Here is a 13,725-nt window from a genome sequence, read left to right as displayed (position 1 = left end):
AAAGAATTAATATTTTATTATAATTTTGTTTACAGAAACGGCAAACCCCGGGTCAGTTTCGTTTTTATTACTTTAAATTTTTTCCTTATAATATTAATTGTAAAATGGAAAATACATCGTCGTTATCTTGGCTTCCCGTTTGTATAGGGGTCGTGGTAAACACTTACAATCATGTGATAACTGATATTATAAACTAAGTTTTGCTCGCGACTCCATCTGCGTGAAAAAGTTTTCCTGGGATAAATTTTACAAGCTATTGGCTTGTGTTACTATAATAAAGAGCCTCCATATTAGTTATTCCATAATATCTTTAATGTACATACATTGGCCTGTTACAATTTTATTATATACTAGCTTTTGCCCGCGGCTCCGCCCGCGTTATAAAGTTTTTCAGGCTAAAGTTTTCCGTTATAAAAGTAGTAGTTTCCCGGGAGCCTATGTTCTTCCCAGGGTCTCAAACTGTCTCCATACCAAATTTCATCTTAATACGTTGGGTAGTTTTTGAGTTTAACACGTTCAGACAGACAGATGCAGCGGGGGACTTTTGTTTTATAGTATATTTTTAGAACTTTTAAGTGGAACGATCCCGTCATACATCATTGTTGCATAACTTTAACCGTTTACGCAGCGCAGGCAACGGAAGCTCTCAAAACTAATAATTTTCCCCATTTTTGCAACATGTTTCATTACTGCTCCGCTCCTATTGGTCATAGCGTGATGATAAATAGCTTATAGCGGTCCACAAATAAAGGGCTATCCAACACAAAAAGATTTTTTCAGTTCAAACCGGTAATTCCTGAGATTAGCCATTACTGCTCCGCTCCTATTAGTCATAGCGTGATGATATATAGCTTATAGCGGTCCACAAATAAAGGGCTATCCAACACAAAACGAATTTTTTTGTTGAAACCGGTAGTTCCTGAGATTAGCCATTACTGCTCCGCTCCTATTGGTCATAGCGTGATGATATATGACTTTGAGCACTCCACAAATAAAGGACTATACAACACAAAAATAGTTTTTCAGTTTGGACCGGTAGTTCCTGAGATTAGCCATTACTGCTCCGCTCCTATTGGGTATAGCGTGATGATATATAGCTTATAGCACTCCACGAACAAAGAGCTATCCAACGCAAAAATATTTTTTCAGTTTGGACCGGTAGTTCCTGAGATTAGCCATTACTGCTCCGCTCCTATTGGGTATAGCGTGATGATATATAGCCTATAGCACTCCACAAACAAAGAGCTATCCAACGCAAAAAGAATTTTTCAGTTTGGACCGGTAGTTCCTGAGATTAGCTATTACTGCTCCGCTCCTATTGGGTATAGCGTAATGATATATAGCCTATAGCACTCCACGAACAAAGGGCTATCCAACGCAAAAAGAATTTTTCAGTTTGGACCGGTAGTTCCTGAGATTAGCCATTACTGCTCCGCTCATATTGGGTATAGCGTGATGATATATAGCCTATAGCACTCCACGAACAAAGGGCTATCCAACGCAATAATTTTTCGGTTTAGACTGGTAGTTCCTGAGATTAGCGCGTTCAAACAAACAAACAAACTCTTCAGCTTTATATAATAGTATAGATGTAAGATATGGCAATGTTTGTACTTATTTTCACGAAAGAACTATTTTCTGGACTAATTAATAGACAACATTTATCCTGGTAATTTGCTCCTGTGGGAAACAATTTGAATTTTTTAATCTGATTTTTAAATAGATGACATCGGCTTCGTGTAGGTAACATTATGGAGTGCTACAGGATTTAGGGATTTTGCAGCTGGAAAGGCGCGGGTGAAGCTGCGACCAACACCTACTTGAATATAAATTCTAATTCCTGCGATGAATGACAGGGGCGGCCAGGGGACAAGGGGGGCGACCTCACAAACTTGAGATTAAGCTTCTATTGACTCCCCCACATGTTCTAAAAATAAAATTGGTTCCTCTAAAAAATACAAAGCTCATGTAACATTTCAATGGGCTAATTGTTTTTAGCTTAAGGTTCCATTTTTTTCCTTCGAGTAACTATGCTCAAGTGTTTAATGAGTAAAAAAGCAACAACCATAACTACAGACGCATGTTATAACATTAGTACATCAATCTTTTAGCTTTTGCTTTAGCCGAAGTTTCAGCGTTGTTACGTTTCCTTTTCTTGCCTAGAAATAGCTTCACTTCCCATTGTGTCTGAAACATAATAATATAATAATAATTTATAGTAACTACTAAAATTATTGTCAATCATTAAAGAAAAAATTTTACTTACTAAAGTACTAAGATGTGGCAATCACTGTATACACGTGACTATTTTTTCTACGCACAGCAAAGTCCAACTGGAGTCTCGCCGGAGCGACGAGCGATACGTCCTCTCTCTAGAAAGCCTCAAGGCGGACTAATTTGAAACGATTTGCGCGTTGCGTTTTATAGTGGTATTTAAAATATTTATAGAAAAATAACAGAACTAATTTTGTAGAATTTTTAAATTGTATGTTTTTAAGGAGATGTTCTTCTATTATAGTAATCCAATATTATATTCAATTAAGTCAGATATAGTGATAAAAAAAAAACATTTAAATGACCAACATTTCTGAAATTTTCGAATTCTTTTGAATTTTTATTTCTCATGAATTAAACATAAAAAAGATATTTTTTTCTCTACTAACTTTTTTTTTTCAGGATCTTTTAGTTAGATAAAAATAACATATTGTTATGTTCCTTAGTGGTTTAAGATATTTTGAGCTTCGAAATAGACGTTCGAAGCGCAAATTTGAAAACCTCTGTTCAGTAATCATTAAACAATTTACAAATACTCAATAAATCTAAAAATTTTCTCTACTAACTTTTTAGACAACAAAATTTTCTATAATAATTACTAATTCATATGTTTTTAAAATAATGTTTTGATGGATATTATCTCCTTCGAAAAGTGCTGTTTTTGAGACATATGGCGCGCGGCTGCGTAAACGCTCTTAATTGAAACTGTAGGAGGTGCCTTATTAACGCAGTTCTGCATACATTGAAATTGTATTATTGAAATGTTTTTAATTAGCTGAAACGTATTTAGGAAGGAAGATGTAACATTATGTTAATGTATCAGTAATAAAGACTTAAAGATATCACTGTCGTCGCCATTTCCTTTACGCCGCCATTGTTAATTTTGGTGCGTCATTTTCGATGTAATGGCTTTGTTTACAGTCATACATTGTTTAATATGCTGTTTTTTCATCCGTATAATTAATTAAAAAGTATTTTAAATTTTAAAGGATCGATAAAATACAACTAATAGTTTATATAATTTTAACAACACTATGATAAAAGGTTTGTGATGTTATTAGGAACAACAATTGGCTTTGGCTTTTGCTCCTAGATTAGTCAGAACTGAATCTATAACCATTGCTTCTAGTTTATTTAGTTTAGTTTTGAAATGAAACTTGTTTACGGATTTTACCATGGCTTTGAAACGTCCGGAGAAATATAAAATTAAAAATCGCTATAGAGATCAGTATATCTGTTTGTTGTCAGTCTTTCAATGAATTTCGGTGTCTTTTGGAATACACATAGATTAGGGCATCAGGATCCGGTGAAATACCGGATCCTGATAGCCTGTTGGGCCAGATAACGTACAACTTTTGGTTTTACAAGTAATGAACTGGAATATCTGGCAAAGAGTGTCTAGTAACCTAACACATTAATTTGTCAGATAGAGTTATTTGATATAAAGTTATTTCGAACTTTATCTGAAGCTGGTGAAATTGGTCTTAAGTGCTGGAAACATATTGTAGATAGTTTAGTGATATCTGCCGTGTATTAACACCGAAAATTCCAAATGAAACGTGGATGCGTTGGCAGCAGTCAAGGAAAATAATTATGATTAGGGAAGAGAAAACATGAATGCTTATTGTCGTGGTTAAGCCAATTCATTCATGTTATAACAACATGGTTTTAGAAATATGTATAAACGATCATGCAGTCCCGTACGACGTCTGCGTGATAGATTCTGTTAGAAACGAAATGGATGTAAACATATTTGTGTATCACGCTCGAGTTGTAAGGACACGCGTGATTTTAGAGGGCAACGAATTGCAAACATGTTGCTTGGTGAAACAGATGGTATGCAATCGACGTTTGATACTTAACATTTTAAGAGACGAAGAATCTTTCCAATAGTTTTTTACTCATTTTCTGTGACTAAGGGGATTATTTTATGGTAGAGAATACGGATGGCTATAAGCATTTTAATTGATTTTTTTGAAGCAACGGTAGACAACAACATAGAATGAATGACTAGGATTTCATTTTATGAAGTTCAACTTTGGTTTATCTGGATCATTAAGTACATTATTTTGACGAATAGCGTTTGCATATCCTATACAATAATTCTGTACGTTAGTAAAGTGCTTTTTGATTATATCAATCGTTACAAAACACATGCCAATTTTGAAAAGTGAGACATCTATATCACTATGATCCTATTTATTAATATCTGTTTTAATTATATATAATGGATCTGTATACTTTTATAATATAGTTTGTATTAGCGGAAATAAAACATTTCCTTATTTCAGATTTTCGAATACAACAGCATTTTCGTCTCAAGAATTTCAATTTTTGTTGTCTATTTCTCAGAATAAGTAGGTAATCGTATCACCAAATCGTTTGTTCTTAAAAAAATGATCTTTATGACGTAAGCGTTTATGTAAATTTCGATGGCTCCTACAAAATATAACTTACTAAACGGAACTCCAAATGAAATTTAAACCAGCATAGGTTAGACGTTTTGAAGAAAGTATATAATTAATCGAACCCGATAATTTAATAAGGCTTTATTTTGATAGGTATTACATAATATAGCAGTCTTGTATCTTTTATCATTTTTGAAGCCTGTTTTGTTTGTTCTTGATACCTATTGTGACTTGCACAAATAAGTAAAGTTGAACGAGCAAAATATGTCGCTTTTAAGATATAGCGTCCATGCAATAAACTAGATATACAGAAACGTTAAACAACATAGTAAGTTATAGAACTCTGGATACATATATCTGCTTATAAAACATAACTATCACTTAGAATCCAGGTTTTACCTCACATATAAGACCTTGAATAATGCATATTATATAATCTTCATATGACATTCATGTATGCAGGTTGCTGGGCACGCCCGCGAAGGTAATATAGCCATCTAGATAATCATAGGACATTAGTATGCATTATAAATTGCATTCAATAGTAATATATTAGACCTAAGGAATATTAATCGCGACACGTGTAAGATTTAACTAGAATCAGAATAATAAGAATACTGTAGCCCGAGTCCCAAAGCAGATTTTTGTTGCTTTTTCGTTTTTGTCAATACAAGAAATCAGTTCTACATTTTCACACAACATTACGCTAGCTTTTCTATTTTGGTTGACAGGCTATACACAAGTATTATTATCTTATGCTTTGACGGGGTCAAGTATAGATGACATTCAAATGTGTTTTAATGAATTTAAAATCACAAAATAGCTGTTTTAAATATTTGTTCGAGATTTTTATAAACAACTTTGTTATTGTAACCTTTAAAATCAGTCTCAACGCAAATTACTCGTATTTCGTAATATTATGTGTTATATCATACCTGACATTGCAATTGTGATGCACTTTATGTTTAAGATTTTTTTTCTGTCTCGGTGACGTTTAGCTGTCCAGTCGTGCTCGCGGCACGGTTCGCGTTTTTCTGTTTAGTATCAGTCAGTCTGAATTTTGAGCCCAATTTGGCGATAGGCTCGCCCCTTATCATATCATGGGATGGATAGGCGAAAAGTAGGTGCCCTGGTTGCACTTCTGCGAACTCCCTCGGGGATACAGGCGTGATTGTGTGTTTTTTCCTGGCCTAAGTGATTAGGTTATTACATAAAAATATCAAAACACGTCGGCTTCGGCATAATTTTACGCATTTTGTAGAATTTGGTTGTTTATCCAGACGGTCGCCTAAATGACGTCATTGCCCTCTACAATACTAGGCAGTAGTGTGACCGAAAAGAACTTATTTGCTGCATTTGATGCGATGAGCAAACTGGATGATGTTTAAACCTACCTGTTCAGTTCTTTAGGTTATCTATGACGCCATAATTGTATTGAAATTATGGGTGTTTAGAGCATCAATGTTCACCTACCATTATTGCCTTGTATTAGTAATATCCGTCCCATCGGTCTTTTTCATTTTTATTTACATCAATAAGTATTTTAATTTAATAAAAAATTATTTTATTCATATAATATGAATTTGTTACGATGTATCTAATCTACGAATAAGCATTTTTGAAGATTGAAAAATAAGCCTTTAACCTTTACTTCGTTATTGTGATTAGCATGATAAAATATTATAATCTTCTGTATTCATTTTGAGAAGGAAGTTGGAACCCTACAGGGTCCGCACGTAGGCAGGTAGAATGTGGTGGACTATACTATAGATATAGTGGTCAACCTAAGTAATGCTATGCACTCAGCTTTTCTTGTGCAGTTTCTGGATATTGTTGATCTTGCTGCAAATTCGCATATGAGTACTTAAGAGAGGTGTGAATATTTCCTATAGATCAACAAAGAAATAATTTAACGTTGATAAATAATTGTGTGCCAAAGCTAAAGGTTTAGAAAAAGAAACATTACAAGCAAATTTTACATATAAGTACCGTTAATTATCATTTCGTATCCCTAGTATTAATATGCTAATAAATATATGTGTAAAACCGACAAAAATTTGGCAGATATTGTTCCGAATAAAGGGCAATACCGGAGGAGTAGATAACTGATAAACTAAACCACAAAATCTGCCGATAAAAATGATATCTTTTTATAGGTAAAGGCCAATATAGTCGTATACAGCTATGATTCCGATGAGACTTTCTGGATGCTTAATGATCATACAAACTACACCGTATGTTGTAGGCATCGTAAAGTAGAACAGGTCAACCCTAGTTATGATTTTCTTTTGATTATAAACCTATATAACAAAAAATAATCATACATTTCCCACGTGCTCGATGCACGAAACGTGAAAGGTCGTTGACGTGAGACGAATCACATTCACTGATGCTTAGACGTAACACTTCGAAATCCGTAAACTGGTCCACATTGTCTATCGGAAAAATCCACAAACAGATAATACACGCGACATCGTGTATCTACGTAAATGAATACCGTCAGAGAACCGGTGCGCCGACCTGCTACATAAATACTTGCAGGTTGGATCAAGCTCCAGTCGTTTTCCGTCCTTACGCCAATCGGCAGCGAAATTCTTCATTTTTCGAAGTGAAAATTTATTAAATCAAAATAATAATTTGTAGGTGTCAATGACAAAATCGAAGAGAAAATTCGCGATCACCGACAAATTTCTACCAAGGTCAGTGCTTTCATTATGATGGATCGTTTTGTGATTACGTGCTTTTCACCATGCCACCTGCCGTGTCATTCCTCATATTAGATTTTGTAACAAATTCCTAATGTTAATAACCTCAAGCTACTTTTAAGGTATTAGCATATCATTAGTTTCACAACACATGTCATTCTGGTGGTCCTGTCTTGCTTAGAATTTTGTGATTAGTTCCATTATGTTGATTATCTCTTTTTTGGTTATTGTATACTAGCTCTTCATTTATAACATTTGTTATATATAGTGTATAATCAACTAACTTTCTTCTAACCATTAATGCAACAAATGCATTTAGTGTTCCCAGTTTAGTAACGTGTCAATCGATATTTTAATCTATGCATGTTAATTTACGTCTCGGTTTAAACAATAATTTAAAATAACACACGCAACTAAAATATCTTCAACATTTCATTGTGTTTAAGTGTTTGTGAAATAACTTTTTAACACTCTCTGAGTTTGAACCAAATTGTTTACTAACAAAGTTTGAAGCACTTTTACTAATTGTTCCTTAATGTAACGCTCAAACGCAGTTTGGATACAATTAGTTCAATGGATTTTAGTTAATATTAAAGGAAACAGAATAATAATCAATTATGACCATTCTTGATATGTTTGTGTGTTTAAATGTGTCATTTTCGAATTATAATTACCTAATATCGTTTCCTATATTGGACAATCTAAAAATTATGCTGATTACTTAAGCCTTTTAATTTTATACATTTATAGGGTCGTATTTTGCAATTTAATATGTAGAGTGAACATTAGCAGTAGATCGTCTCAAAAAGATATCAAACCATGGTGTCGACTGGCCAGGGGTCTTTCGTCAGAAGACAAAATTTGAACTCTACTTCACTTAGTATAAGGTGCAGTGGAGTTGCTGCCGTGCACGTATTAAGAAACATACCTACTTATAAACAGTTACTGCCTAGTATATGGGCTGTGGAACCGGTTTTCTGGTATATGATGCAACTTGATCATGGTTGGGTCCTAATGTTTTATAAGTTAAAGTTATTTTAATACTTTTTACGATATCAATATAGATATCTCAGGGATTTTCTTTGGTTGTTTAACAAAAGAAGCCTAAATAGATGGATGAATTCAGTGCAGTTGAAATATATTATTCACGGTACTTCATGTCGCAATTGATTTGCCGGCCCAATGTAGATGTACCAATTGTCAATTATAGGTTACAAGTTTCAATAAGTTATTATTTTTGATAACTTCCCTACTGTGATGTTTGATTATTGGAATTGCACAGGGCATATCCAAATTAGCAGAAATATTAGATATAATTTTTTTGTTTTCATTAGTATTCATGAGTAGGTATTTATTAACTTTTAGCGTTTAGTTGGCCATGACCAAGTTAATGTTAAGTATAATAATTATTATTATGATATCATAAAAGTAATTAAACATGTATTAGAGAAATATAAGCGATAAGCTGCCTGTGTTATACGGCCAGGGTAAAATGACCCTACTTCAGAGAGAGTGTCAATTAACGAGAGATGATCTCTCGCCGGTCGACACAATTTTGCCGGCCTAAGCACGCACTTACGGGTGCCACTAGGACACCTAGTTCACGGTGGTAGTTAGCCAGATTGATATAAATATCTTACTTAATAAAGAAGAAGTGAAAAGAAATTTATGAATATGAGTCTATTGTAATTTATACTTTATTATCTGCCGTCAGTCGACATTGTATTGGAACCCACTCCACTCACAATGAGATGCTGTGGGGTCATATTGCTGTGCAAAAAAAAATCGTCCAAGAAATTATTGATAAATGTTTATAAGCGATCATTAAACTAACAAAGACTTTTGAAAGATAAATTTTATGACCCATTAATATTCGATAATGGTAACCTAGTAACACAATTTCGGTGATCATTTCCGGTTATAAATTCCAGTTTTGAATCAATGAGGGCTTAGTTTTATGTTTACTAGATGTCTTTTGAAATATGTTGATTGGACCATATAACAATATCTGTGATATCAAATTTTATAAAAATGCCCACAGCTTAAGAAATGTCTGAAGTTTTAATATCTAACATATCGTGGTTCTCTTGTAGCAGCAAGAACATCTAGTAGCCTTAATTTAAAAGGGGTTTTATCAATCAACCTATCACCTTCTACTGCTAAAGATGGTGATAGGCCTCTCTAATTGAGCTTCAACCATCTTCTACCTGCCACCGCTAAAGGAGGTTTTATGTTGGCAAAAGATTTAGAGCAACTGTTTTGAATTGCGCACGTATGTTTTCTTACAAATACACCGATAAAATGCTTTTTAATAAATAACTTGAAAATGCAAACTTTAGGTATAATGTAATCATCAGAAAACAACATCAACATATTATTTTTAAGATACAGATTCAAAATATTCGAATATAACAACTAGTTTAGAAAAACGTGATTACCGTCCACCAAAACATCATTTAGATCATAAAAGTTTAGGTAGATGGAGACACGAGACTTGGATAGAGTAACGTGATGGGATTACGGTCTTTCAACAAAGCAGTGGGACTCTGTCATGAAATAATAGTAAAAAAATAGATCATATAACCTTAGCAGTAAGAACACACCACGTTCTACAGCTTCCGTTCTCAATTCCCTATTTTGAAGATCAAGCAGATTTATCAGTTTAGCCTCAGGTCAGTATTGTATAACGAATTGTGGTAATGTCTTATATAAAACGCATTTCTGACAATTTTTCAATACTCTTTTTAACCAATCTGGTCCTGAGACGAAAGGCATCATCTTATAACCAAACATAAATCGATATTTCCAGTTATTACTTATCTTTATAGGTAAAATAAATTATGGTTATTTTACATTAATACCAGATGACGCACTTCTCTGACCCATACTTATATTATTATTCAAACGACAACGATTTTATTAAAAGAAATAAGTTCACATGATAAAAGTTATAGACCAATACCTCAAGTGTATTTCTTTCGCTTGTTCTAGTTTTCTTAATTTGTATACGTTTTCTCTCTAGTTACATAATGTATGCTTACGCTGTATTAGTCGTGGTAAATGATTATATGTTACTGTTAAATAAAAACTAAGAATGACACTATCGTCTTGGTATTTTATCAGTTACTGCAATTAAGAGAAAAAGAAATCAACTTTCCGGTCACTCCGGTGAGCGAGAATCCTTAGTATTCCGACTGATTCACGTAAGACCGGTTTTTGTTTGTATCGGTCCGTATGCTAAGCAGGTATCACGCAGCCAAGGAGTGATCGGCTCAACGGGGCTGGTATAACGTGTTCTCTACTATGTTTCGCTTGCGACTTTGTATTAAATATAGAGGGAAATTTGAATATCTATATGCATTAATGATGAATTTAGAAGTATAGAATGATTGTACAACGCAAGAATTCTGAGTCAAGAATATTTGGAAATGAATTTGACGTGAGTATTTTATTTACTACAAGCACAAGTATTTCATGTGTCAGTAGGGAAACCAAATATATTTAACTGCTAAATTAAATCTAAGTAATCGTGTTTCTTAAATTTAATTAGTATCTTGATCTGTAGATATTCTAGTTGTTTCATAACACAACAATTCTGTCACAAGATACAGTTGCTTTATCTTCAAATTCATTCTTTGTTTTTTCCTTTAGGTTGAAGTGATTTACATGTATCACTTTAAATTGTTTACCTAACAACCTTCGCCTTTAAACGAATAACCCGAATCAAGTCCTTGATCACCTTGTGGATCTCGTAAACAACAAACTCAATATCCTGAGATGTTGCATCATCTTTACTAGCCGGCAAAACAACTAAGATTACCATATTATGCAGATCGTCGTAAAATGCATTTGTAATGATCGAGACAGTTGCATTTGCACGAACCAGCTCCGTGATACGATTAACATTGTGTTTCTTATATTATGTGTAGTTTCAAGTTTCTATTGAATATGATTACTTCTATAATTTTCATACTTTAATTAGTTGCTAGTAAGAGTTATCGTAAATGTTCAGATTATTAAAAATCTTGAATTTCAATGTATTTAACTGGTGATCTAATCGTAATCATATTTGTATCGTATATTATTTGTAATATTTTAAACAAAACTTTATGCAACAACATATTATTATCATTTAAGACCATCATGATTTATGTGTAAATTATGCTAGACAAAAATAATATTGTGGATTCTGTTGTAAGGAGGGAAGATTTAATATTCAATAGGATGTACAGAAAACAAAATATAACAAAATAAGTTAAATATTTAATATGAATGATGAATTGAATATTATATAACAAAGACGGAAGATACGAGAAAGAGGTTTATAACGCAATACAAATATAAATTTCTAATTGAATTTTTTATAGCTTAGAGAACCATAGTATTGGCTAAGGCTATAATAGTAAACATACCCATGTTCGAATAAGTTAATATTTTGATCGCCTTGTTTACCAAATTCTAATGATTTTCACTAAGTACTAATCAAGAATCTATTTAGATGTCTGGAGTCCAGATTGCCACATTTTTTTATACTTTGATACCCGTGGGACCACAAATCTTATCGCGGATGTTTCTTATTTCCAGGCTCGCAAAGAACCTGTGCACCAGAAAAGGTAGTCGTCGGGCGAACACCGGCAACCGTCTGGAACACGCAGTACTTACCCATATCCAGCACGTGCCGTAGATTCTCTGCCTTCCAAACCCTTCTCATCATCGACCATCTCCTTCTAACCGGCGTCAGCTAACTACGTGTGAAAGAGATAGATGCTTGCAGTCATGGCCCGCGGAGACGAGTGCAAAACTGCCAGCAAGGCCAACTACGCGTGCAAGTCGTTCGACGTGTCTGCTCCTATGAAGTGAGTTTTCATCGAGAATTGGTAGTAGTGATTGTAGATTTTAAAGTGTAATTTTGATTGGCTATCTGACATCGTTACATTAAGTTATTATTTAAAATGTAGACTTTGTCACCGTTATGAAATGATAAGGCATCACGCAGATGAAGTAAATCTGCTGCATTAGATGCACGACACAAATAAAATAATGAAATTAAGTGCTAAAACAAACAGCTACACTGATTCATACTTAGTTGATTAGTATATAGTTGCTCAAGTATGGCTAGAGATGGTGTTTCTGGATTTAATATCCAAGTCGGACGACGAATTGTGTGTGAATTTCTAACACAATTTTTAAAATGATAAAAGCGTTTTATGCTGACTACACGTTGAAGTGAAAAAATGAAATATTAATAAATCTCAGAAAAAGAGTCAAATCTAAATTATATGATACTAAAAATTTTACATAGCAATAATTTTGTGTTTATTCAAAACACATTTTATTTTCAGGAAGCCTACATCGATTCCAGCATCGTATCAAGCCCCGAAGAAACAGGAGCAAAAGAAAGACTACGGAGCCTGGGGTCCTATTTACAAGGACAAGAAAACTTTCACCGAGATGCACTTCTGCTGAACGAACCACCGAGCCGGTCCATCATCATTGCTTATCATCGTCACGTCACAGATCACCGAAAATGTCATCAGTTTTTATATATAAAGTCCCTTAAAGTAACAAAGATTGTCATATTGATAAATCAATTAAACATAGTCAGAAAATGTCTTGTATCTGATTTATCGCCTCCGGGACTTCATGTATCGAAATTATTGTAAGCTACGACCAAAAATATTGTATTATACTGACAAATAAAAATGTCGTCAAAATTGCCAATGTGTTTGTGACGGACAGCTTTGTTTCTTAGGTGTAGGGTATCTTTTGTCGCGCACTAACTTTACCATGTATTCACATTAACCAATATTAAATTTCATCATCATTCGCATAAAAGGTTTTTTGTTGCGTGTCCTGAGAAATGTTTTTGTCTTCCAAATTTTATTTAAATAACTGGATGACCAAGACGGTTCCCTCGTACCAAATATTGTTTTGCGAAAAAAGATCGGCCATTTTGTTTTCTGTTTGCGACACTTCATTTTATGTTCTGTTTTATTTGACCTATTTGTATTCTCGAGCTTGTTTATTACTAAACATAAATATACCAAATATCTTAATTTAATGCGATTTAATTGAAATAAAACTATATGTATTAAGAATATGTTCAATTTATTACTTTTGTCTGATTAAAATAAAGTGTCGCATAGATGTTTCGGTGAAATTTTGAAAGTGAAATATAAATTAAAAATTGAGCTAATTAGCGAAAAAAATGATTCTTTAATATACCTTTTCCAAATTTATTAAAATAATTGAGTATCATGGAAACTAAAAGTAATCTAGTTCAGAACAATAATAAATTTTGAACTTTGTAAAAACTAAATTTTCGTACACTTTTTCAT

At 33.4% G+C, this 13,725-nt stretch overlaps 2 long non-coding RNA genes across 2 annotated transcripts; one reads left to right on the top strand and one right to left on the bottom strand.

Annotated features, from left to right (window-relative positions):
• Positions 1-4,803: 4,803 nt before the first annotated feature.
• Positions 4,804-5,893, bottom strand: LOC119189793. Its single transcript, XR_005112618.1, has 2 exons — positions 5,618-5,893; positions 4,804-5,179 (listed from the first exon to the last, which is right to left on the bottom strand). It is a non-coding gene; the product is annotated as an uncharacterized LOC119189793 (long non-coding RNA).
• A 1,325-nt stretch (positions 5,894-7,218) lies between these two features.
• LOC115440946 lies at positions 7,219-13,435 on the top strand. Its single transcript, XR_003938414.2, has 3 exons — positions 7,219-7,381; positions 11,972-12,243; positions 12,730-13,435. It is a non-coding gene; the product is annotated as an uncharacterized LOC115440946 (long non-coding RNA).
• Positions 13,436-13,725: the final 290 nt, after the last annotated feature.

The sequence above is a fragment of the Manduca sexta genome, chromosome 19 (genome assembly GCF_014839805.1).
Source record: "Manduca sexta isolate Smith_Timp_Sample1 chromosome 19, JHU_Msex_v1.0, whole genome shotgun sequence".
NCBI lineage: Eukaryota > Metazoa > Arthropoda > Insecta > Lepidoptera > Sphingidae > Manduca > Manduca sexta.
The sequence above is the reverse complement of the archived record's forward strand: the minus strand, read 5'-3'. Positions and strand labels throughout refer to the sequence as shown.